Genomic DNA, 23717 nt, shown 5'->3' on the forward strand with positions numbered 1-23717 from the left:
GCCGGTGGAGCTCGATGGTGCGTCCTCGACGGCAGCGCAGCACTCCAAAGAGGTGCGCTTGCCGTAGTGGGCATCAGAACTCTTGCCGGACTTAGTCTTCTTCTTCCTCCAGGAGCTTCAACGGCAGGTGACTTGCGATCTGTTGCGGCTGCCGCTTCCCGATAGATCTTGTCGGCGCAGATAAGAGCATCCTTCTTGTCGCCAGGGACAGAGATGACGCTTATCGGGTCTGGCATCTTCAGCTTGTTGTATGCGTAGTGAGAGGCTGCCATGTACTTGGCGAGTGCTGGACGGCCGAGTATCCCATTGTAAGGCAATGGAAAATCGGCAACGTCAAAAGTGACCCTCTCAGTCCTGAAGTTCAACTCGCTGCCAAATGTTACTGGCAACGTGACCTTCCCCTTCGGCTTGCTCCTTCCCGGGTTGATTCCTTGGAATGTGCCGGTCTCTTCAAGCTCGCTGTCAGGGATCTGGAGTTTCTGGAGTACAGTGGAGGAGATCAGGTTCAAGCCGGCCCCGCCGTCAACTAGCATCTTACTGACCTTGAGGTTGCGGATAGTTGGTGAAACCAACATCGGCAAGCACCCAACTGCAGTTGTGCGATCAGGGTGGTCCTCAATATCAAAGATGATAGGTGTGCTGGACCATTTCAGAAGCTTGCGTGACTCGATAGGTGGTTCCGCCGCATTGACTTCCCGCACCCACTGCTTGAGTTGGCGGTGCGAAGAATGCAGAGAAGCACCGCCATCAACGCACAAGACCTCTGTGGCTTAATGGAACTCCTGCTCACTGGTCTCGACATCATCCATGTCTTCGTCGTCGTCGTCATCTTCATCCTTGTCACGGCCGCGGGGAGGTCTGTCTCCTTGCCGCTGCTTGGCCTTGTCGCGGCGTCCTCCCCGGCCGGCGCGCTTCTTGCCGGATTCTCCAGCGCCTCCTTGGGCCCTCTCCTTGTCGCGTTGCTCGTATTCAACCTTTTGCTGCTGGACAAGCTGCTCGACCTTCTTGCAGCTCTGGAGGTCATGGCCCTTGGTGCGGTGGATCTTGCAGTACTGCTTGTCGGTGTCGTCCTGCTTGTCGGCGACCGCCACAGCCTGGCAGTTGGTGCATGCGGCAATCTCCTTGCCGGAGCTACCAGCTTTGGCTTTCTTGGCGCCACCTTCGTTGCCGGACTGCTCAATGACTAGCACATCTTTGCCTTTCTTCTTCCTGTTGTTCCGCCGCTGGTTTTTCTTTGCCGGGGTAGCATCCTCGCTGTCAGATCCTCCTGCTCCTGTATTCTCTCCGGGGAGTTTCCTCCCTTCCTCAGCACGTGCACACTTGTCGGCCAGGGCATACAGCTCACTGACGTCTCTGATCTTGCACATCGCCATCTCCTCCCGCATCCTGCGGTTATGCACATTCTGATGGAACGCGCTGATGACCGCGGCAGGGTGGACATCTGGGATGTTGTGCTGTACGCGGCTGAATCTCTGAATGTACTTGCGCAGGGGCTCTCCTTCCTTCTGGGCGAGCAGGTGAAGGTCACTCTCTTGGCCATGAGGTTTGTGGCCGCCTGTAAAGGCGCCGACAAACTGATGTCATAGGTCTGCCCAGGAGGATATGGAGTTGTCCGGCAAATGACGTTGGGCTTGAGCACCAGCGGGAAGTAGTTGAAAAGGATCTTGTCGTCCCGCCCCCCGGCAGCTTGCACCGCGATGGTGTAGATGCTGAGGAACTCCGATGGATGCGACTTGCCGTTGTACTTCTCTGGTACGTCTAGCTTGAAATTCTTCTTGCTGGGCCACTGGACTTGCCGCAGCTCACGAGTAAACGCAGGGAAACCTACCGCGTACGGCAAGTCGCCTGGTTCCCTGGCGCATGCATGTCGACAGAGGGCCCAGCGCGCTGGTCTGATTGACGCCGCGCTTCTCTTTGGCGCTCGATGCGAGTACGAGCGTCTTCTTGCTGCCGTTCGTGAAGAACATGGCGTTGATCGCGACGAGCTCATGGATCTGATGACGCGGTGGAGTCGCTGTCGAGGTGGATCCGGCGAGTCGGCGATCTTGGCCTTCGGCGCGGAGAGTGCACAGTGGTTGCACCCCCACCGGTCTTGTCGCCACCGACTCGTGCCTGGCTGACTTGCCGCGGCTGCGATGTACTCGGCTGCCGTGGAGTGTCGCCGTTGGCGAAGCCGATGCGACTTTGAATGGTGGCCCTCCAGTCGTCGATCTTGTCTGCCGCTGGAGGGTAGTCTACGAGCAGTTGAGCTCGCGCCAAAGCTTCTGCTGAAGTGACGGGTGGCGGCGGCGAACGGTGTGAGGAGCGGGATATGCTCGGACTTCTAACTATGTTAGAAGGAGCAGTATCTCGTCCAGGCGACCGTGCCCCGCTCATGCCAGCATGTTGGCATGCATGCTGGTCTTGAGCACTCCGAGATCCACCAGCTCGATCTTGGTCCACCAAACGTATGGCACCGTGAGTACCATGACGCTGCCGGTCCCGCGCCTCCTGGGATGGGCGCGGTGCATGTACGGACGCCGAGGTCTTGGAGTGCGCCCGGTCGTTGTGGGAGCCGACTGCGCCGTCGATGGGCAGCGCAGCCTTGTCCTTGGACCTGGGAGCACCGTGAGCTCCCTCGTCGACGCCCGTTCTTCCGCCGGCGTCTACCCCACCAGCCGTTCGCTCCGGCGGTGGTGGGTTTGGCGCAGACGGAGCAGCCGGCTACGAAGCCTTCTTCGGCGGCATGTCGATGAAGACGATGAAGATTTAGCTCGTGTGAACGCCTTATCAGGTTCACACAACCTCGAAGCACCCCCTACCTGGCGCGCCAAAGATGTCGGGGGACTAATCCACGAGCACCTATGGGACCGGTGGACCGAGCCCCTTTCGGTTCGGCGGGGGGGGAGGGGGGGGCGGAGATCGCACGAAGAGCAGATCGAGGCGAAGCACACGAGCAGTTTACCCAGGTTCAGGCCGCACGGATGCGTAAAACCCTACTCCTGCTTTGTGGTTTGTATTGAGTTCTTGCTCGGGAGCGCTGAGTGCTACAGTACACACCAGCAGCTAATGAGACCGAGCGTGAGTGTTCTCTCCCCCCTCCTCTACGTTGCGCATGGGCCTCCTTTTATATGCTCAAGGGGTCACCAACAGGTGGCAACGTAGACAAGGGTAAAAATGGAAAGGTGTTGCGGTTGGTACAGCTAACTGCTATAGTGTATCATACCTAACCCTGACGGCAGGGGACAAGGGCATTAAATGTCCGTCTGCGTCGCCCAAATAGTGCAAAAGGGACCGTCAGAGACGCCACCGCTCGCCACGATGGCAATCTTGTCAGCGCTGCTTGCCACCGCGCACCGCTGGCTGCACAGCCTCCCGCCACGTACGCCTGGAAGGGTCCCAGAGCGACACGTTGGTGGACGTGCTGGAGCGCGGGTACAGAGTGGTGGCTTGCCACGGCAAGCGCCTTGCCGCGGTCGTTGTCTTGTCGCGTCTGGGAGCTTGTCGCTCACCGGGCCTTGCCGGGACGCGTGGCGCGTCGCGGCAAGTTCCTTGAGATGCCTTGGTTGGCCTTCCCGACAAGCTCCTCTTGCCGGGGTCTTGTCTCCTTGGCTTGGATACTTTGTCCTTGAATGGCTCCAAAGGAACCACGGAGGTCCTTGGCAGTCACCCGGCAAGCCTTGCCGCGGGATGCTGCGACTGCCCGTGCACAAGTTTGGGATACTAGGGTACCCCTACTCTAGTACACCGACAGTTTTTTCGGAGCCCATATTCTTTATGTTAGCATTACAGCCCATATTGTGGCCACGGTTAAAAAATTATACGAAATTTTGCATATGTCGGTGCGGTCTAAACTGTTTTTAGTCCCGACATTTTGAGTCACATGCAGACTGATTTTAAAAATAAATGTATATCAATATAAAATCCAATTAATTGTCCACGCATAAAAATCAATGCAATTTAAAATCTCGAAATGAAAAAAAGATATTTGAAAATAATTGCCGGTTTGATGTGTTTTAAAAATGTACAACCCATTTCTCATTACTGACAGGCCATTTTCTTGGCCAGCCGAATGAAGCTCTCCTCGTCTTGAAAGATTTGCAGCCCAATAGGCCTGATAAAGCGACTTACTTGACAAATCACAAAAAAACTGGGCTAACCATTTTTAGAAAGAAAAAAAACTACTGGGCTGGTCTGTGGTAAACATAAAAGAAAAGGCTGTCTAGACAGGCCAGAGTGTCCCGCACAGCCCAATTGACACCCTGCTTCTGTCTCAAAAACAAATTAGATAAATGCCACTCCAATTATGGCGATTCATAAAAATGCCACTGCAATTTCCAAACTTTGAAAAATGTCACTGCAATTTTTGCAAACTTTGAAAAACGCCACTCCAGTTTGCAAACTTTGGAAAACGCCACTCCAGACTTCGAAAAATGCCACTAGAAATGGCATTTTTCAAAGTTTGGAAATTGCAGTGGCATTTCTCGAATACACCAGATTTGGAGTGGCATTTATCAAATTAACCCAAAACAAAAATAACTGGGCGAGCTGCTGGGTCCCTGGTGTCAGCCGCTCGTTGTGCAATTCTCTCGTTTATTGACTACGTTGACAATGGCATGGGACCCAGATGTCAGAAATCCATTAGGAGGAGCCATTTTTTATTGGCTTGTAATAAGGAGGCACTTGCTTGCGTACTGCCATGACCTTGGCGGGTCCCTGCTGTCATCCTCTCCACGTACAATCATCTCCTGATTGTGTGTGCGTCAACTTGCTAGGCCCACAAGTCAGCCTCTAAACCATGGAGGACAAATACAACCCATTTAAAAAAAATAACAGCCCATTCCATATGTTCAAACGGAAAGTTCAACATTCAGACCAAAGTAACAGGTCTGATCCACATATAGAGTACTAAACTTCCACGTTGACAACCATCATAGCCAAGTTAACTATCTACTCCCACTAACACTCTAGTAGCGTACAAGTACTAACTTACTCTTAGCTAACTAGACGATGTCGGCCGCCATCTGCTGTCCATGCTAAACGCCGGCACCGGCGTCCTCCGCCTCGCCTCGGACTTGCCAGAGGTGCGATAGGAGGCACTTGCTTGCGTACGAGCTTGTCAGTTTCTTCAGAGGTAGGCATTTTTATTCAAAAAACTGCCACATCGCATCTTGTGTCGCAAATAAAACTGCCAGGAGCGCATTTGTAGGCTAGCTAGTGATTGATCAGTAACTTGTAAACACTGAGCAAACAGAAATAAGTAACTGTTAATGCATCTCAATGATTCACAGATCATATAAAAATATGTAGCTCCAAAAGCAAAGATCAGCCACTTCGGATCTTGCGTCGCAACTAAAACTAACTAGTATGATTCCCATACATAAGATCAACATGTTAACGCATCTCAATGACTCACAGATCATATACAAATATGTAGCTCCAAAAGCAAAAATCTAGAAAAAACATCTGTTCTTCCTACTAACATGGATGCTTCTATTGGCCAACATTCAGCACAAACTGAAAGACAAATTTTTTTGTGAAGTCTACAATTCCTCTTGCAAACATAAGTGGTTTCACCAACAACTGGAACCATGAGAATGAACCAGACATGATGGAGGAACATGCACTTCAATATGATTTGGTCTTCCCTCGATCACACTGCATGACTATTTTCGGAATACAAACTTTAACTTAGGCAAAATGATGTCCATTGTATAAACAGACAAAAGCAATGAAGCACCTAGTGTTGGCCAATAAATAGTACAGTACTACTTTTCTGCAGTCCATGAAGTGACTATCCAATCTTTCCGTGTCTATTTTCAAATGGCACTACATGCAGTGACTATACTATTCTCTTGTGCAGTTCAACAAAAATTGCGGGCACTTTGTTAGTTTGCCTAATAGCAACGGGCAGACATCTCTGTCTGCATAAATATCAAGCAGCTAGTAAACATATACCACACCTTGTATTTTCGGTTTAAACATGTCTCTTCCGCTTAGCATCTGTCATGTTCTGCACTGGACAATCTGATACGGTTATGTTTTGCCCTGGACAATTTCATACTGAATTGATTTGCTGGTTTAGAGCAGAAATATAGCGCCTATTCTTCATCAAACCAAGGATATCCATGTTCGCAGTGATGGAAGAGGTGAAATTGATACAACCGAAATTGAGCATCCAATCATTGAATCCTGTCCTACACCTCCAATGTAGGTCCACCCTGCCAATAAATTCACATGCAAACCACTAGTATTACTAGTTAATGACAGTACAAAAAGAGTAGCCAGATAGTAGCCCATGTACCTTCGTAATGAACAGCTCATAGTGCCACCAATTGGATATAAAGGTTGGGAAAAAAACATGCTCCTAATGTTGAACCAGTTGGACTTTTTGTGCAGTTCCACTAAAATCGAGCATCCCTGTTTGCATAGATATTGAAAGTGTGATTGCTCCAAAAGTGGCACTAGTTGAAGCATAGACTCACAAATATAAGCATTCCAATTTCTTAATGGGAAAAAGGTAGCAAGACTATTTCTAACCACCTATTTGAAGGAATAAATAAAGCAACAGCGGCTGATGTGAGGAAGGCATACATAGTTTTTTCTGGAAAAGTGAGCCATTCCTGACCTCTCCTCTTCTTTTAAGCAAATTTTGTGCAGTTCTACTAAAGTAAAATGCCATCACCGCCTTGAAAATTCAGTGACACTATACAAAACGAAATGACTTAACATTACATCATGATGTTAGGTATGTAGTCGACAGGCATTAGAGACAAATATACAGACCTCCTCAAGAGAACAGCCGGAGGAGGAGGTGCCCACTCTTGACCTTTCCTCTTGTCTTCATAATTGTCTATGCAGTTTAACCAAAATAAAATGACATCAGCGCCTTGGCATTTTGGTGACACTGTACAAAAATATTAACTTATCTCATGAAAGTGAGGTATGTAATCTATAAGCATTAACAGTGCAAAAATCTGACGGGAGTAACAAGTTTCATCGTTGGTATACTGGCCATTCAACAGTATTAGAATGCCTTATAGCTGAAAAATCTTTAATACATCCACAATCAACAGCTAACCCTGAAATAATCCAGTGACATTAAATGGCATTGCTTAAATTCATGGGTGGCATTAGACTGAGGGCGGCATTAGTTAAATGTGGCATCACTTTAGCAGTAGCATTGCTTGACTTGATTGCTGGCATTATACTAACAGCAAAAAAGTGGCAATAAGATCATGGGAGGCACCAGTACGATGTACCTCCACGGACGCAGAGTGGTGAGGGAGGTATGGTTGCCCAGAGCAACAAATATCCAGGCAGCATATGTGGATTGCGGTCCCATTTTTGTTCTCTTTAACCACCTTTTTCCTATACGAGGACAACAAACCGATCGACCTAGTCATTCTCTATTGCGTTGTCATGCCTTTCTACCCTTCTTCAATCAAGAGACACGAGACTCGTTCGTTAGCTACTGATTTTCCCCTTTTCAACCTAGATGCGGGATCGATGCCTACTCTCTTGGACAGTACAGTCTCCCTTCCTTTCCTTATTCAACCCAGACATGGATTAGTCTGCATGAAGTAGGGTTTCCTTTAATAGTGCAAATTATGGTTTTCGTCTGCATGGCCAGCAGAGTAGAGGATAGCAAATTGGGAAGATGGTGGAGTGGAAAAAGATCCACATGCAACGACGTAGTAGATGGGGCAATAGAACAAGGTTATGGCTCGAAAAGAGGTAGCATACCTGAGGGTCGGCGGGAAGTGGCTTCGCTCGTGGTCATCGTCTTCCGCACACACAACGACAGCAAGCTTGGGGACGGAGGCCATCCCGCGCGGGCGCTAGGCGGAGAGGACGGCCTTGTCGTCAGTGCGTGACCTCGCTCGCCGACGACGAGTGCGTCAATGTTGCACGTCCTTTTCTTCCCCAACGGATCTATGACCACTGGTGAGGAGGGAGAAAGGGGCCGTCTTTTTTAGATCTGGAGAGAGGGTGGTAGTGTGAGAAGAAAGTGGGCAGCCCTTAGCAAGAAAGCGTTGAAGCTCCAGCCTATATATCTTTTTTATACTACTAGTACTGGAGGTGGGGTAGTGGTAGAGTAGTTTATATTTTCTCTGCGTACAGTACCAGTTAGTCGTGCTTCAAAACTTATTGGCATGCCATTAAAAAAATAAAGGTCGATAACTAATGCGGCACCTCGGGCCAACGCGGCCAGATCGCATTTTGCACGAGAAATTACACACCATGTTTCGTTGACATGTGGTCCCGTTCCAACATATCAGTGAGACAACGGCGAGCACTACTAGGGAAAAGGCTAGCAGCAGCACGGGTTTTAGGACTATCAGTAGCGCGGGTGCCTGCGCTACCAATAAGGCGCTACAGCTAACTCTTAGTAGTAGCGCTGCCTGTACCCGCGCTACCACTATTGACTATAGCAGCAGCGCTTTTCAAGAACACGCTGCTATTACTTAGCTATAGCGATTTCCCGGTCCAGCGCTACTATTATATCTTTCACCATTTCCCATTCCAGCTTCGATAAACTGCAATTTCCAGATAGTAGGTACTACTAGATATCAATTTCATAAAGCATTATAGGTACTAGGTAGTACTCCCTCGGTTCGAAATTACTCGTCGTGGTTTTAGTTCAAATTTGAACTCAAACCACGACGAGTAATTTGGAAACGAGGGAGTACTAGATAACAGTTTCATATATACTCAACATGCATCCTCAAGCAGTACAAGGTGACATCGACGACAATCATCATATTTAGTTCTAGATGATATCGACGACGATCATCATATATAGTTCTACATGATATCGACGATGATCATCATATGTAGTTCTAGATGATATAGCCACACACACATATGTAGTTCTAGATGATATCGACGACGATCATCATCCTCAAGCCTGGGCGATGGGTGTTCCTGATAGTAATTAGGATGGCCTGTCCAGCACGAAGATTCTTGCCAATGAGGAATCTCTTCCACCCAACCGAGTTCAAGTGTGTGCGACCATCTGTGCCCATGCGGTAAGTACATGTGGTGACGGAGCCCCTTGCGGTAAGGCGTAGTCCAACTGAGCCTTCTTCATCAGGCTCGATACCACAACTCACAGATAGGTTCTTTGGCAATCTCTGAATAAGAAAAACATATCAATTAATAAATAGCCTCACACATACTCTTGCAAATATATTTCTATTAAGTCTAGATTTCTACACTATCAAAAGACACAGTACTACGCATTTGTACTAATTAATCATGAATTCTACTAATAAGTATATATATGGATTATCTACACTATTAATAGTTCCTTGGATTCTACACTAATAAGCATGTGATCAGACTCTACACTAAAGTATATGATCGACTAAATTCCACAAAGCATATCATTGCACTCTACACTAAGCATATCATCGGATTCACTAAGCATATAATCAGATAATTTGCATTTGTAAGTATAACAATAAAGCATATATATATCATCAAATTACTACATGCAGTACGTATAACATACCATTTCATGCCGATCGACCATGGTACTTGTCAGGCGGGTTACAAATGGCACCCCGACAAAGTCATCACGTGGCAGAATTATGTCCCATAGGTTGCACACCTCCTCCTCGCTCAGCCTCATTCTTTGAGCTATGATGGCTTCATGAAGTGGGTTCTCATCATCTTCATTTAGTGGGTCCTCATTATCTTCATCATCTTCGTCATCTTCCACCAGGTTGATATAAATGACAACCAGCTTGGGTCTTTCTGCTCTGAAGGAGAATCTGATCAACTCACCACCAGTAAGACGCATGCGAGCGAGGAAACGGGCCCATCCATCTCCTCCAATCTGCGACATATTGCATCCTTTCTCGACCTCCATAGTGTACGCCCCCCAGGAGCCTCAAATGTCACAGTGTCTCCTGTCAGCTTGTTGAATTTCAACCTCACATTGCATGGGACGATCTATGTAAGAAAAGCAAAATGACACAATGCAGTAATGCCAAAAATAAAAATAAAATAGTTGTTACATTTCATCTAATTTCTTACCACCGCATGACGAAAACTCGGATGGAAGTAGATGCCGAACACCTTGCCAGTTGCAAGGCTGGTGGCGCACCTTGACTTGCACAGTCGACATAGTGGTGCTGGTGGTGGCGCCATTTTCCTAAAGCAATATGAGCAAAGGATTAACGATTCACTTCACAGGAAACAAGTGGCAAATTTAACTAAATTGGCACCTACATTTTTCCCAAAAATAACTTATTACAAAAAAACTAAATCGAGCATACTAAATCAACTAAATCAACTAGCATACTAAATCAACTAAATCAAAATGTTCTAAATCAACTAGCCTACTAAATCAACTGAATCATATCAACTAAATCAAAATGTTACATATGAAAGCCTACTAAATCAAAATGTATCAGGGGGGAGGGACAAGGAGCGGCAACTCGAGGAGGGAGAAGATAGTAGGACGGAGGAGGAAGGCGGAGCGAGGAGGGGCCGGCCGGCGGCGAGTGGAGGGAGGACGGATCGAGGAGGAAGGCGGAGCGAGGATGGGGCGGCCAGCGGCGAGTGGAGGGAGGACGGAGGAGGAGGCCGGTACCGAGTCCACCGAGGAGGATGAGGCGACAACGGCGCAGATCGGGGGAGGGCGACGGGGGAGGGCCGGCAGCGCAGGGGTGAGGAGGAGACCGTGAGTGTGTGTGAGCGTGAACTGTGGATGAGGCTAGTGAGTGGGGGAGATGGAATGGAATAGCAGTAGCGCGCTATAGGTAAACGCGCTACTGCTAAACTACCTATCAGTAGCGCCTTTCGGCCTGAACGCGCTACTGCTATGTGTCAGTATGTAAAAATAGACATAGACATAAAAAATACGCTGCTGCTACGTTACGCTGAATGCGCTGACTGTGCTGAATGCTCATTGATTTTTGTAGTTAATTTAGCAGTAGCGATTATTGCCTGAATGCGCTGCTGCTACGTTACGTAGCAGGAGCGCTGTTTATTTTAACGCGTTGCTGCTATAACTGGCCTCGCGGCGGTGTCGTGGGAATTTTAGCAGTAGCGCTTCTTGGAGTGCACGCGCTACTGATAAACTTGTTTCAGCATCGAGTTTCCATGGCCCGCGCTACTGCTACTTAGCAGCGGTGCCTGATTTTAAAGCGCGCTGCTGGTAAGATTTTGTGTATAGGCTTTTCCCTAGTAGTGGAGTAGTAGGAGTATTTCCGAACGGACGTGTAGGCCGGGGCGCCTCTTCATGAACAGTGGGAAACTCGCAACCATCCACCGACTCTTCGCCTTTCCCTCTCGATTTGGAACTGATGTCACATGCTCTTCCTCTCCCTCCTCCATTTTCCTTCAGCCCTTCAACCTTTCTTCTGCCATTGTTCGATCGTCTTCTCCATGGAGGGAACAGGCCGGAAACGACCTCGTTATTCTTGCCCCGATCTGAAAGATGACGTGGTGGAGGAACTCATTGATCGATGCGACGCCATCACCTCGACTAGCATGGCAGGTTCATTCCAGCCCATTCTCGACCCAACTAATAACATCATTGCAAGGAACCCAAGGGTCAAGGAGCGGTTTGATCTCCCCTATCTTCTTCATCGTGACCCTGATGACTGGCGCCGGCACGACAAAGGCCTCGCCCTGTGCAAGTTGATGCCGCTTGATAATGATATGTGTGATGTTAAGATGCCATCGCTTGAGGGCAAGGCTTGGGCGGGCGCAAATGGAGATTGGGTTGTTTACATTGGGTCCAACTGCATGTAGGAACTTGTGAATGTGTACACTCGTCACTGGGTTTCACTTCCAAAAATCTCAACACACTGCCCATAGGTTGAGCACACCGGTAATGTACGCACATTCAAATATGATCATGGTGACTGTCGTCTACGGAAGATAGCAATTTGTCGAGTTCCCAACCGCTCTTGGAATTACAAAAAATATGATGTTGTTGCTATCTTCGACAAGCTTGTTGCCGTCCTTGATGGTTTCACTCAATGGATATTGCTCAAAAATCAGTTTCTGTACACGGATGAGTACTGTGATGCAATTGAATACGAGGGCCTTGTGTTTGCTGCCACCACTCGTGGCACTGTTTTTGCATGGCATCCTCGTTGTTTCGGTACGTTTGTCTTCCACCGTAATTATAATTGTTTCATCCACATGCAGGCGGGTTAGAAAGTTTCCCTTTACTAATTAACCTTCTTCTTGTGTTTCCAAGGTCCTATGAACATCCCACCACCTATAGTTGAAGATTTTTATAACCAAGGGGGAGATGAAGATGGTGATGATCACGAGCATCAGAACGAGCAGCGCCGATATACTCTGTGGCGCCTGGCAACTAATTCCGATGGATCACCTCTTCTTGTGTGTATACAGCCCACTGATGATGTTACTGCTAAGAAAGCAGGTGTAGTCTCCCATGGTCGCACTCTCCGGACCTATTCCAACACCCGTTGCATGGTATTCGGGATGGATACTAGGGTGCTAGTGCCAACTCCTTCTCCCTGGCACAGAATTGATAGTCTTGGAGAAAACTCGCTCTTCCTTGGACAAAACTATCCGATGATGGTGAAAGGTGATCCAACTGTTGTTGACACATCTATGAGAAGCAATTGTGTCTATACCTCGGACATTTGGGTGGTTCCCTACCATGGTACTGATATAGTAGGCCGCTTCAGCCTGGATGATCAGTCCTGCGTTGGTCTCCAGATCGACAATGGATGGCCCGTCCCAGAGAATCACTTGTGGTTCAAAGCAAGCGTTTCCAACGCCGCAGAATGGTGGAGTTGAAGTTCATTTCATGGCTTGTTATTTGTTGTGTGGTGAAAACTTTAGTATTTATAATGTATCCTCATTGTCGATGTGGGTTGATGACCTGTTGTACTATGTAATAAAATGATATGCCTGTGATAAACTTACTAAATTTATGAATGGCTTTCGAGTCGCTTCTCTGAGTGAGTGGTGCGACGAGGAAAAAAAATATTTTCCAAATACATAATTGTACGTGCATTGCAACAGGTTATCGGATGAGGCCAATCAACAATAGTAGTACACTATTTGTACTAGCTTCACATACTTCGCGCGTGGGGCGGGTGTTTTTACTGTAGCCATATGTTAATGTGTTCGTTGTACGTAACCAGCACCTCGAATCCTCGATATACTAGTAGTATAGTATATAGTAAGAGTAAGTAGTAGGAGTAGTAGGGTGGCATGGGCCAGAACAAGCATTCACGTCCAGGAGTACGGCACACGCCACCACCACGACATCCATCTGACACCATATTATTTCTTGGAGTCTGTGCAAGAGCAATCTCTTCAACCTCGTTGTTTCTCTAACTTCAGCCATCGCGCGGCGGGCGAGGTGGGGGTTTGCCGATAGTCGGTTTCCTTAATTGCGGTCCCACTTGTAAGGCCAACTCCAACGCACGACCCCAAACGGACCTTCGTTTTGCACGAACTCCAACGATAATTTTGACTACTCCTGTAGTAAGTTGGATTAGTGCCTTCTCGATGCATTCATTGTTGATCTGCGGAGGCTCGATCTTGCGTGCTTCTTTCTTCTTCGAGTGTAAAGAAGTAGACGTTGCTTCCTCACATCTAGTCTCATGTCTAGCCTCTATTCTATACTAGCTAAAAGTGATGGAACATCTACTAAATTGCGCTCTATCAATATATGGATGTACTCTTCTTCCCAATACAAAAACTTGCATCCATTCTACTCCCTCCGTTGCACAATACTACATGCCTTCTATTTGTTAAAATATATATGTATCTAGACATGTCTTAGTATATAGGTACATCCATTTTTGGACAAATGGAAGTCAAGTATTTTGGAATGGAGGGAGTACACAATAAAAATTTTAAGTTAGCACAACTAGTCTAATCCGAGAGCAGAACCGAAGATTTGGTCGGGTTCTTCCTCCTTTTGCCGACACGTGGGACATCTAGCATCCAGGCCGTGTCATGAAAGAAAGTAGAGTGGTAGTTGAAGCCACCAGATGTGCATCTTGGGTTAAACTGAAAATAGAATCTTACTACTCTTGAGTAACTCCAAAAGCGGCCACCGAAGATCTTTATTGGATTTGTTTTTCATCACCAGCACGTCGAGGTGAAAGATATGCAGGTTCAGTGGGTCATCTTGCGTTTTCACTGACATGTGGGGCCGCATGTGAGCAAACAGACGATGGGCTCCGCGCGTCCGCTGGCTGGCTGAGAAGAGAGATAGAGAAGGGCTGAGCACGGACTGCGGGAAATTTGTTCTACGTACCTCGATATAGGCTCAATATAGTGGGGTGGCTGTAACATCCCAAATTTTCAATTTGGAATGTTATACATTAGATCATCATTGCATATCATATTTTATTTTGCTTTTGGTTTGATCCTAGAAATTCTACGCAACTCAAGGACCCACGGAGAGAGTTGGGGATTTCGTTATTTTCATATTTGAGTTTCTCAAATTTTGAGAATAGGATCATTTGATTTTAATTATTTTATCATCAGTTATTTCTATTACAAAAATATGAGAGAGGGAATAAAATGACTTTCCCAAAATAAAGAAATATTGAGTATTTAATAATAAAATCAAATAAGATTTTATTTCTGAGTTTTCATTATCTTATTTGAATTTAGGAAAAATGTGCGTTTTTCAAAATTATATTTAGGCCCCAAATAAATGTTCACCTTGTGCGGCTTGATTTTAGAAGCCCGGGAAAATTTATCTCGGGATATTTGGAGTCCGTTTAGTATTTCTTTTATTTGTTTTTCTGCGCGGAATAATTTAAAAAAAACACGGCACCAACCTACGGGCCGTGTCCGACCTGGACACTAGGCCCGATCGGGCTTTATAAGCCGGGAGCCCAGCCCGGGAGCCTCCCCACCCAAACCCTAGCCCCAGCCCCGCCCTAGCCGCCGCGCAACGCTGCGCCGCCGCCGCCGGAGTTCTCGCCGGAGTTGCCGGTAGTTTCTTTTTTTAGACCCGTTTTTTTTCCAAAAAACCGTTCGGTTTTTCCGACGGTTTGTCGTGTTTTTAGTTTCAGGTTTTTTTAATAGATAGGTTTTCCCGATTTATTTAATAGCGCGTTCGTCGTTCGTTCGTTCTAGCGACGTTCGTCATTTTTCTTTTTCTCGGATAAATCCGTGATTTTTCTGATCGCGATTCCCTGATCCGATTTTCGTTTTAGTATAACTTCGCTCGTTTCACGGAATCAGCGATTCAAGCGCTGGAGTTCGTTCTCGAAAACCCTCTATCCAGTTTAACCAACTTAAAAAAGTTTTTGCCACTGTAAAAATGCCCTAGATCCAGAAATAGTAAACGAAGCCTGTTCTTTTGCCGTTTGACTTCGTTGCTCGTTTGATTTGATCTTTGCAAACCGGAGTTCTTAAGTTGAACCTTCTGGTTAGATCTCTTATTTGAGTTTTACCCTTATTAGATGAATACTTATTGTATGCTTGTTTGTTTGTCTGCGATAGAATACCCGGAGTGCGCCGCCTGTTACTTTGAATCCTAGGTTTCGCGATCATTAGCAAGGCAAGTAACACTTTGATCATACCTCTACTACCCAGTTTATTGCATTAGATCAATCCTCAAACATTGCATGATTAGGATCTAATTAAATTGTGGGATTGGGAAGAAGCTGAGGTAGTACCTATTACCTGTTTATTATCAAACCTTTGAGAGTTACTTCTACGTTTTGCCTATTGTGCCATGCTATGCTAGTAGACGTAGATAGGGTGAGTGATATCCATGACAGATGTGAGTTTGTTAATTAATGGTTTATCTAAGGTGGCAACTTAAACACACATCTAGGTGAATTGAGGTACCTGGGTATTCCAGGATTGCCTGTTTTTCTTTATGGACCGCCACCCAGGCCCAAAGGGATCATGGGATTTTCATACTAGAAACTTCCGTGTGCAGCCACAAGCTATTATGGGCTCTAGCATAGTTGATTAAGTTGTGCAAACTCTTACAGGGTAGACTAGCAGCTGTAGGGGAAAGTAGGTGTAACGGTCTATCCATCGTAAGGTGCTAGCGCTTCTAAAAGACCGTGTCTCAGTAATCCGTCTTCTCAAACACCATGTAGTGCGAGAAACCAAACGGAGGCGTTCGAGTCTTGTGAGGAAAAGTGCGCAAACCTCTGTAGAGTGTATAAACTAATCATGGTTAGCCGTGTCCCCGGTTATGGACATCTTGAGTATCTAGTACTTGGATTATCATGTGAATCTCAACATGTTACTCTAAAATTTAATTTTGTTGGTTTTTGTTTAATGATGATGCTTAATTGGGATTGAGGATGCTGTCAACCATTCTCAATGTTTAACAACTACCATGATAGTTAAATAAAATTTATTCCTTTGCAATAGGGAAAAATTGGCTTTACGCAAAACTGTAACCATAGAGCTTTCCACCAGCCAAATATGCATATAGTATAGTTGTTTCATTCCATTACTCTCTATGTGTTACCTTGCCAGCATATTCCATGTGCTGACCCGTTTCAGGGTGCAACGTTAATGTTGCAGACTTTTGAGACGACGATTAAGAAGTTTTTAGGTCGTGGTTCTATACTTAGTGATGCCGTTGGAGTTGATGGACTCACTTATCTTCCAAGCCTTCCGCTGTTATCGGTATTAGATGGCCTTAAGCCATATTTGTTGTAATAAGTTCCCAATTGAGACACTCGATGTAATAAGTGTGTGATTGCTACTCTGTTATAAATCCTCCAAGTACTGTGTGGTGTCAGCACTACTGGTCCAGGGATGACACCTGAGCACAGAGATCATACCGTTTGAGGTCTGGTCGCTACAGAGATGGTAACAGAGCACACGCTGACTGTAGGACACGACCACTAAGCTAATGACCTAGATCACTATTCACTCTCTCCTTTTCTAACCTCTCATCTTTTCTACTCTTTAGGATGGCGGATGCAAGGAACAAGTTCACGCAACCGGATGAAGATACACCCTTTGGACGTCACCTGAAGGAAGTCACTATATACCTGAACATAGGAGTTCCAAGCTTCACCAGAACCTACAACGCCACCTTACCTGAAGAAGAGCGCTGGATGATTCAAGTTCAACTTCTAGGAAGGACGTTCATGCCAGTCACTAATCCCATAGAGTTTTCTTTTGATGCACCAACTTGGAGTCTAGGAAAGAGCATGGCAGCTCACATCGCCATGGGACGCATTGGAGAAGTCTACCGCAATGATCTCAAGGATACTATCTACCAGATTTGTGGGCACCGAGATGAGCACTGGGAGATGATCAGCACCAGAAAGGATAGATCAATTGCAACTTTTATCCAGGAATTAGACCAGTATATTCGATGACAGGAGAACCAGATGTGCGCCGACATGATAGACCTGAAGAAGGCAAGGACAAGAATCAAGGAACTGGAGGAAGAACTCAAGGCTACACGTGAAGATTACAAAGAAGAAATTGAAGTATTGGTGGAGAAGAATGACAATCTGATCAAGAAGATCGGAAAATTTATGGGAGGCCCTACACCAGTAGATGAAGACGAAGAACCCAAGGAGATTCCCCCGGAAGACTACATCATCATCGACGACACCGACTCGGACCCAGATGATAGCGATGATGACTATGTTGATGAAGCCGGAGCAGATATCATGGAGTCTGCAACCGAAGAATATTTCTAGTAGACCACCTCATCAGTAGTAGTAGTCCACCATGTAAATACAGTAGTCCGAGCACTTTTGCGATAGTTAGATCAATTGTATGCCCTTGTTTGATTGAATGAAGTGAATTGTTTGCTTTTGCCTCATGTGCATATGGGTAGTGTTTTCTCTTTAGACCCCCTCTATTCTTAAATCTCATCTTTTCTAAACCCTCAGATGCCTCCGAGATGTGACCCCGGATTTACCTTTCCACCGGAGCTCACTCAGTTGATCCAGCAGCAGAACACATTGATGCAGTTGCTAGTCCAGAATTAGAATCAGGGGAACAACAACAACAACCCACCACCACCACCACATGTTGATCACTTAGCCCGTTTTCTTAGGCTGAATCCGCCGGTGTTTTCCAGTAGCATCAAGCCGATAGTAGCAGATGATTGCTCCGCAAGACAGCTAGAGAGTTGACCACAGCAGGATGCACATATGCGGAGAAGGTGAAGTTTGCCGCACATCAGCTTGAAGGACCCGCAGCATCATGGTGGGAGAATTTCACAGCCACTTTCCCTGTCGACACTTTCACGTGGGACCAGTTTTAGCAGGCTTTTCGTACTACCCATGTTTCAGCAGGAGCTATGGCCATGAAGAAGCGTGAGTTTCGCAACTTGCGCCAAGGAGGACGGACAGTTGGCCAGTATGTGGAGGACTTTAGTAAATTAGCACGTTATGCCCCAGATGACGTTGCTACGGATGCAGCTAAACAGGAGAAGTTTCTGGGAGGACTGAATGATGAGTTGAGCATGCAGTTGATGATAGCAACCTTCAACAACTACCAGGAATGGTAGACCATGCTCTTATGATTGAAGGCAAGCAGCAGCAAATTGAGAACCGCAAGAGGATGTATGGACAAGGGAAGTACAATTCTGGAGCTCAGCATAAGCCACGTTTTACCCCTTGATCGGGAGGACATTTTCAGCATACCCATGGAGGAGGTAGCTCGCACAATCACAACGGCACCAAGAATGGTAATGGTAATGGAGGAAGCAACGGCCAGAACCGTACCAACCCATCAACCCCAGCGAAGAAAGACCTGAGCCAAGTCACTTGCTTTAAGTGCCAGAAGACCGAACATTATGCCAATGAGTGTCCTGAAGGCCAGAATGGCAATGGAAGCTCTGGGAAGAAGCCGAACCCTTTCAATAGGGGACAGGTGAACCACGTTAACGTGGAGGAGGTTGAAGAGCAGCCGGATGCCGTAATCGTTAAGTTTTTGGTTAAGTCATTTACTGCACTCGTTCTTTTTGATACTGATGCATCGCATTCATACATATCAAGGGGATTTGTGGATAAGTATAACCTGCCCACTAAGGTTCTTAGAACACCTATGCTAGTAAGCTCACCAGGAGCGGAGTATATGGCCAGTCAAGGACGTTTTCAAGTGCCATTGAGTATAGGTAGGCATTTGTTTCCCTCAGATTTAATCATTTTGGAATCACAAGGATTGGATGTAATTCTGGGTATGGATTGGCTGTCGATGTATGGAGGAAACATCGATTGTGCCAGTAAGATAATTTTTCTTACCACCCCAGAAGGGAGAAGGATCAAGTATGTATCCCGACATGTGCCAAAAGGGACTCAAGTAAATTGTTTAATAGGAGTTGTGCAGGAGGAAGTACCAGTGTAAGGGATTTCCCTGAAGTATTTCCAGAAGAGTTGCCAGGCATGCCACCGGATAGAGATATTGAGTTTTTGATTGAGCTATTGCCAGGCACAGGGCCAATATCAAAGAGACCATACAGGATGCCTACAAAGGATTTGGTGGAGATTAAGAAGCAGATTAAGGAGTTACTAGATAAAGGTTACATTCGCCCAAGTTCGTCGCCTTGGGGATCACCAGTAGTTCTATTGGTGAAAAAGGATGGATCGTTAAGGATGGTTGTTGACTATCGTGGGTTGAATGAAGTAACGATCAAGAACAAGTACCCACTACCCATGATCAATGATCTGTTTGATCGATTGCAAGGAGCTAAGGTATTTTCCAAGATCGATCTGTGATTAGGATACCACCAGTTGAAGATTCGAGAACAGGATATACCTAAGACAGCTTTTACCACCAGGTATGGGCTGTACAAGTATACCGTTATGTCATTTGGTCTGACTAACGCACATGCCTATTTTATGAACATGATGAACAAAGTGTTTATGGAGTTCTTGGATAATTTCGTCATGGTGTTCATTGATGATATCTTGGTTTACTCGAAGAATGAAGAGGAGCATAAGGAACATTTGCGATTGGTACTTGAGAAGCTCAGAGAACATCAGTTGTATGCCAAGTTCAGCAAATGTGAGTTTTGGTTGAAGGAAGTAGGATTCCTCGGACACGTTATATCCAGAGAAGGTATATCAGTAGATCCCACTAAAGTTGATACCGTGACCAAGTGGGAAGAACCAACCACAGTTGGCGAGATCCGGAGTTTCCTTGGACTCGCAGGATACTACCGGAGATTTATTGAGAATTTCTCCAAGATTGCAAAACCTATGACAGAGTTGTTAAAGAAGGATACCAAGTTCATATGGACCGAGGAGTGTGAGGCTAGTTTCCAAGAGTTGAAGAAACGCTTGGTTACTTCACCAGTGTTCATTTTGCCAAACCAGACCAAGGACTATGAGGTGTATTGCGACGCTTCATGTCGAGGACTTGGAGCAGTGCTTATGCAGGAAGGGAGAGTTGTTTCATATGCCTCAAGACAGCTTAAGCCTCATGATTTGAATTATGCTACGCATGATTTGGAGTTAGCAGCCGTAGTGCAAGCATTGAAAACATGGAGACATTTCCTCATTGGAAATCATTGTGAGGTGTATACGGACCACAAGAGTTTGAAATACATTTTCACACAGAAGGAGTTTAACCTCAGGAAAAGTAGATGGTTGGAGCTCATCAAGGATTATGATATGAGATTGCATTACCATCCCAGAAAGGCTAATGTAGTAGCTGACGCATTGAGCCGTAAGAGCCATGTCAATACAGTAATGACGGGAGAAATACCAAAGGAGTTAGCTGAGGATCTTCGAGAGCTATGTTTGGAAATAGTTCCGAGAGGCTATGTAGCAGCATTGGAGATTCAGTCAACTTTGATGGATAGAACCAGAGAAGCCTAGAAGACTGACAAGGAGATTGCCTCTATAAAGGAGAAAATGAGAGAAGGGAAGTGTCGGTGTCAAAACCGATGGATCTCGGGTAGGGGGTCCCGAACATTGCGTCTAGGCCGGATGGTAACAGGAGGCAGGGAACACAATGTTTTACCCAGGTTCGGGCCCTCTTGATGGAGGTAAAACCCTACGTCCTTCTTGATTAATATTGATGATATGGGTAGTACAAGAGTAGATCTACCACGAGATCAAGGAGGCTAAACCCTAGAAGCTAGCCTATGGTATGATTGTTGTATATGGAGTTGATTGTGTTGATGTCCTACGGACTACAACCCTCCGGTTTATATAGACACCGGATAGGGTTAGGGTTACATAGAGTCGGTTACAATGGTAGGAGATCTAGAATATCCGCATCGCCAAGCTTGCCTTCCACGCCAAGGAAAGTCCCATCCGGACATGAGACGTAGTCTTCAATCTTGTATCTTCATAGTCCTGGAGTCCGGCTGAAGGTATAGTCCGGCTACCCGAACACCCCCTAATCCAGGACTCCCTCAGTAGCCCCTGAACCAGGCTTCAATGACGACGAGTCCGGCGCGCAAATTGTCTTCGGCATTGCAAGGCGGGTTCCTCCTCCAAGTCCTTCATAGAAGATCGTAAACACCAAGAGTAGTGTCCGGCTCTGCAAAATAAGCTTCCACATATTGCCATAGAGAGAATAATATTAACACAAATCAAATCAGCTGACGTATTCCGAAGTGCGTCATCGTTCTACGGCCATGTCCTTTACTCGAATCGTTTTTACTTTTCCACCTCAGCGTGTTTTGCGAGGCGGTTTCCTTGGCACGTCTTGTTAAAGCAGAGATCGTGTACCCCCTTTTACGGGATTCTCATCAATACGGACGTGGGTAACTCAATCGTGCCCGTTAGCATGTTTTCTCGATTAAAGGCGAGTCCCAAACGGTTACGGGGAGGGCTCCTGGTATTCAACCTCTTATAAAGAGACCAGGGCATTACTCCTTTTCTCCAATCCCAAAACGAGTTCGGCCGTCGCCTCGAGTTCCAACACCCTAGGCTCCACATTCCGGGCGCCTCAGACCTTCAACAATGTCCGGTTCCGACCTTCAAGGCCGATGGATGCCCTCCTTCGTCACGGAGGAGGACGTGCTAAAGTTGAGAGAGGCTAAGTTCTTGACCGCCGAAATTTCGCACAGGTTTCCTGCTCAAAGGCAGGCTATCCCCGGTCCCCAGCCCGGTGAGAGCGTAGTGTTCGTGTCTCACTTCCTTCGGGGGTTAGGATTCCCGATGGATCCCTTTGTGACGGGACTGCTATTTTATTACGGGCTGGAATTTCACGACTTAGCTCCGGAGTCCATCCTCCATATCTCCTCGTTTATCATTGTATGTGAAGCGTTCCTCCGTGTTACCCCTCTCTTCGGATTATGGCTCAAGACTTTCAAAGTGGAGCCGAAGATGATCAAGGGACGGCACGCGGAGTGCGGAGGCGCTGTTATAAGCAAAAATGCTAATGCTCCATGGCCCGAGGGCTCTTTTCAAGAGGAGCTAGGCTTGTGGCAACGAGACTGGTTTGATATCCCCCCCCCCCCCCCCCGGAGCACCAAGTGGGTGGCGCTTCCTGCCTTTCGCTCGGGTCCCCCACCACGGCTAGCGTCATGGGTTAACAGAGGGTTAGATTGGGGTTTTCCCAAAGACGTGCCTTTGTTACAGGGCCGCATTAAGGATCTCTTGGAAGGAGACCTCAGCCTGGTCAAGGTGATGCAATTCATGCTAATTCGCCGAATATTTCCTAGCAAACGTCGCCCCCTTCGCCTCAGGGAGTTTAATCCAGAGGGACCGCGAGCTCTCCAGAACTTTATGGGCACAACGCCCGTGGAGATGTATAGACTATTCTTCGGATCACAGGAGATGTGTCCGGATTTAACCAAGGACGCAGGCCTAAGCTGCAATCGCCCGGATACTCAAGTAAGCAACCTTGTGCCCGGACCTTCTATCCGTATAATTGTCATAAACTTGCCCCTAAAAGAGCCGTCCTTTTAAACAGGAGTGGATAGCGAAGGCAAAGCTGATCAGGTGTCCGGCTCCCCTTCCTGAAACCAGGCCGGATCCTGTGCTGGTCAGGATGCTAGAGATAATGCCTTTGGAGGGGGAGGACAAGGAAGCTATGGCCTCCTCGAAGGAGACTGCTCCGAAGGGAGGAACCGACAATTCCTCTCCTAGGGGGAAGAAGAGAGCCGCCTCTGACGACCCGGAAACCATGGCCTTGAAGCGGGGGAGAAAATCCTTGTCAGAGGGTCCGACGCCGGGGAGTTCCTCGGCCGGACTACGCCCTCAAGGGGATCAGCCCTCCAGCGAGCCATAAGTAGAGAAAGATTTTCCTTTCGAGGGATGAGGGAAATCCTTAATTTATATCTGAGAAGATTAACCGAACCTTTACCTTGTAGCTCGGACCTCAGCCCTTCTCAGCAGAGCTCGTCTTCGGGGGATCTCCTTCCGGAGATGATGGAGAGCGGGACGCCTCCCCTTGCCGTGCCGCCTAGCGAGGCGGGTGACCCTGAGGTGTCGTCGCGGAGGGTTTCTCCGAATCCGGCAGGGGCGGAAGGTAGATATGCGGCCCCCCGAGGTTCTCCCCGTCCGGCCTTCAAAAAAGGTCATGGGACGATCCCGGCAACGTCTAGTGCTCGGCCGGAGGAGCTAAAGATTCTGCTGGGGTGAGCTTCTATCTCAAAGGAGCACCGCGCATTGATGGGCACGGTGATTGAAAGGATTTCATCCGCAGAGAGCGGATTGCATGAGGCCGTCAAAAGTTTACTGACGGGTTTCAAGGTACTTAGATAATGTATACTTTTGTCAGTTGCGCATGAATAAGATGCGCCCTGTGTAGATAGTAGCCCCTGAGACTCTGCGCGTCGTCAAGAGATGACGGCACCCGGAGGATCA

This window comes from Triticum urartu, chromosome 6 (assembly GCF_003073215.2).
Source record: "Triticum urartu cultivar G1812 chromosome 6, Tu2.1, whole genome shotgun sequence".
Classification (NCBI taxonomy): Eukaryota; Viridiplantae; Streptophyta; class Magnoliopsida; order Poales; family Poaceae; genus Triticum; species Triticum urartu.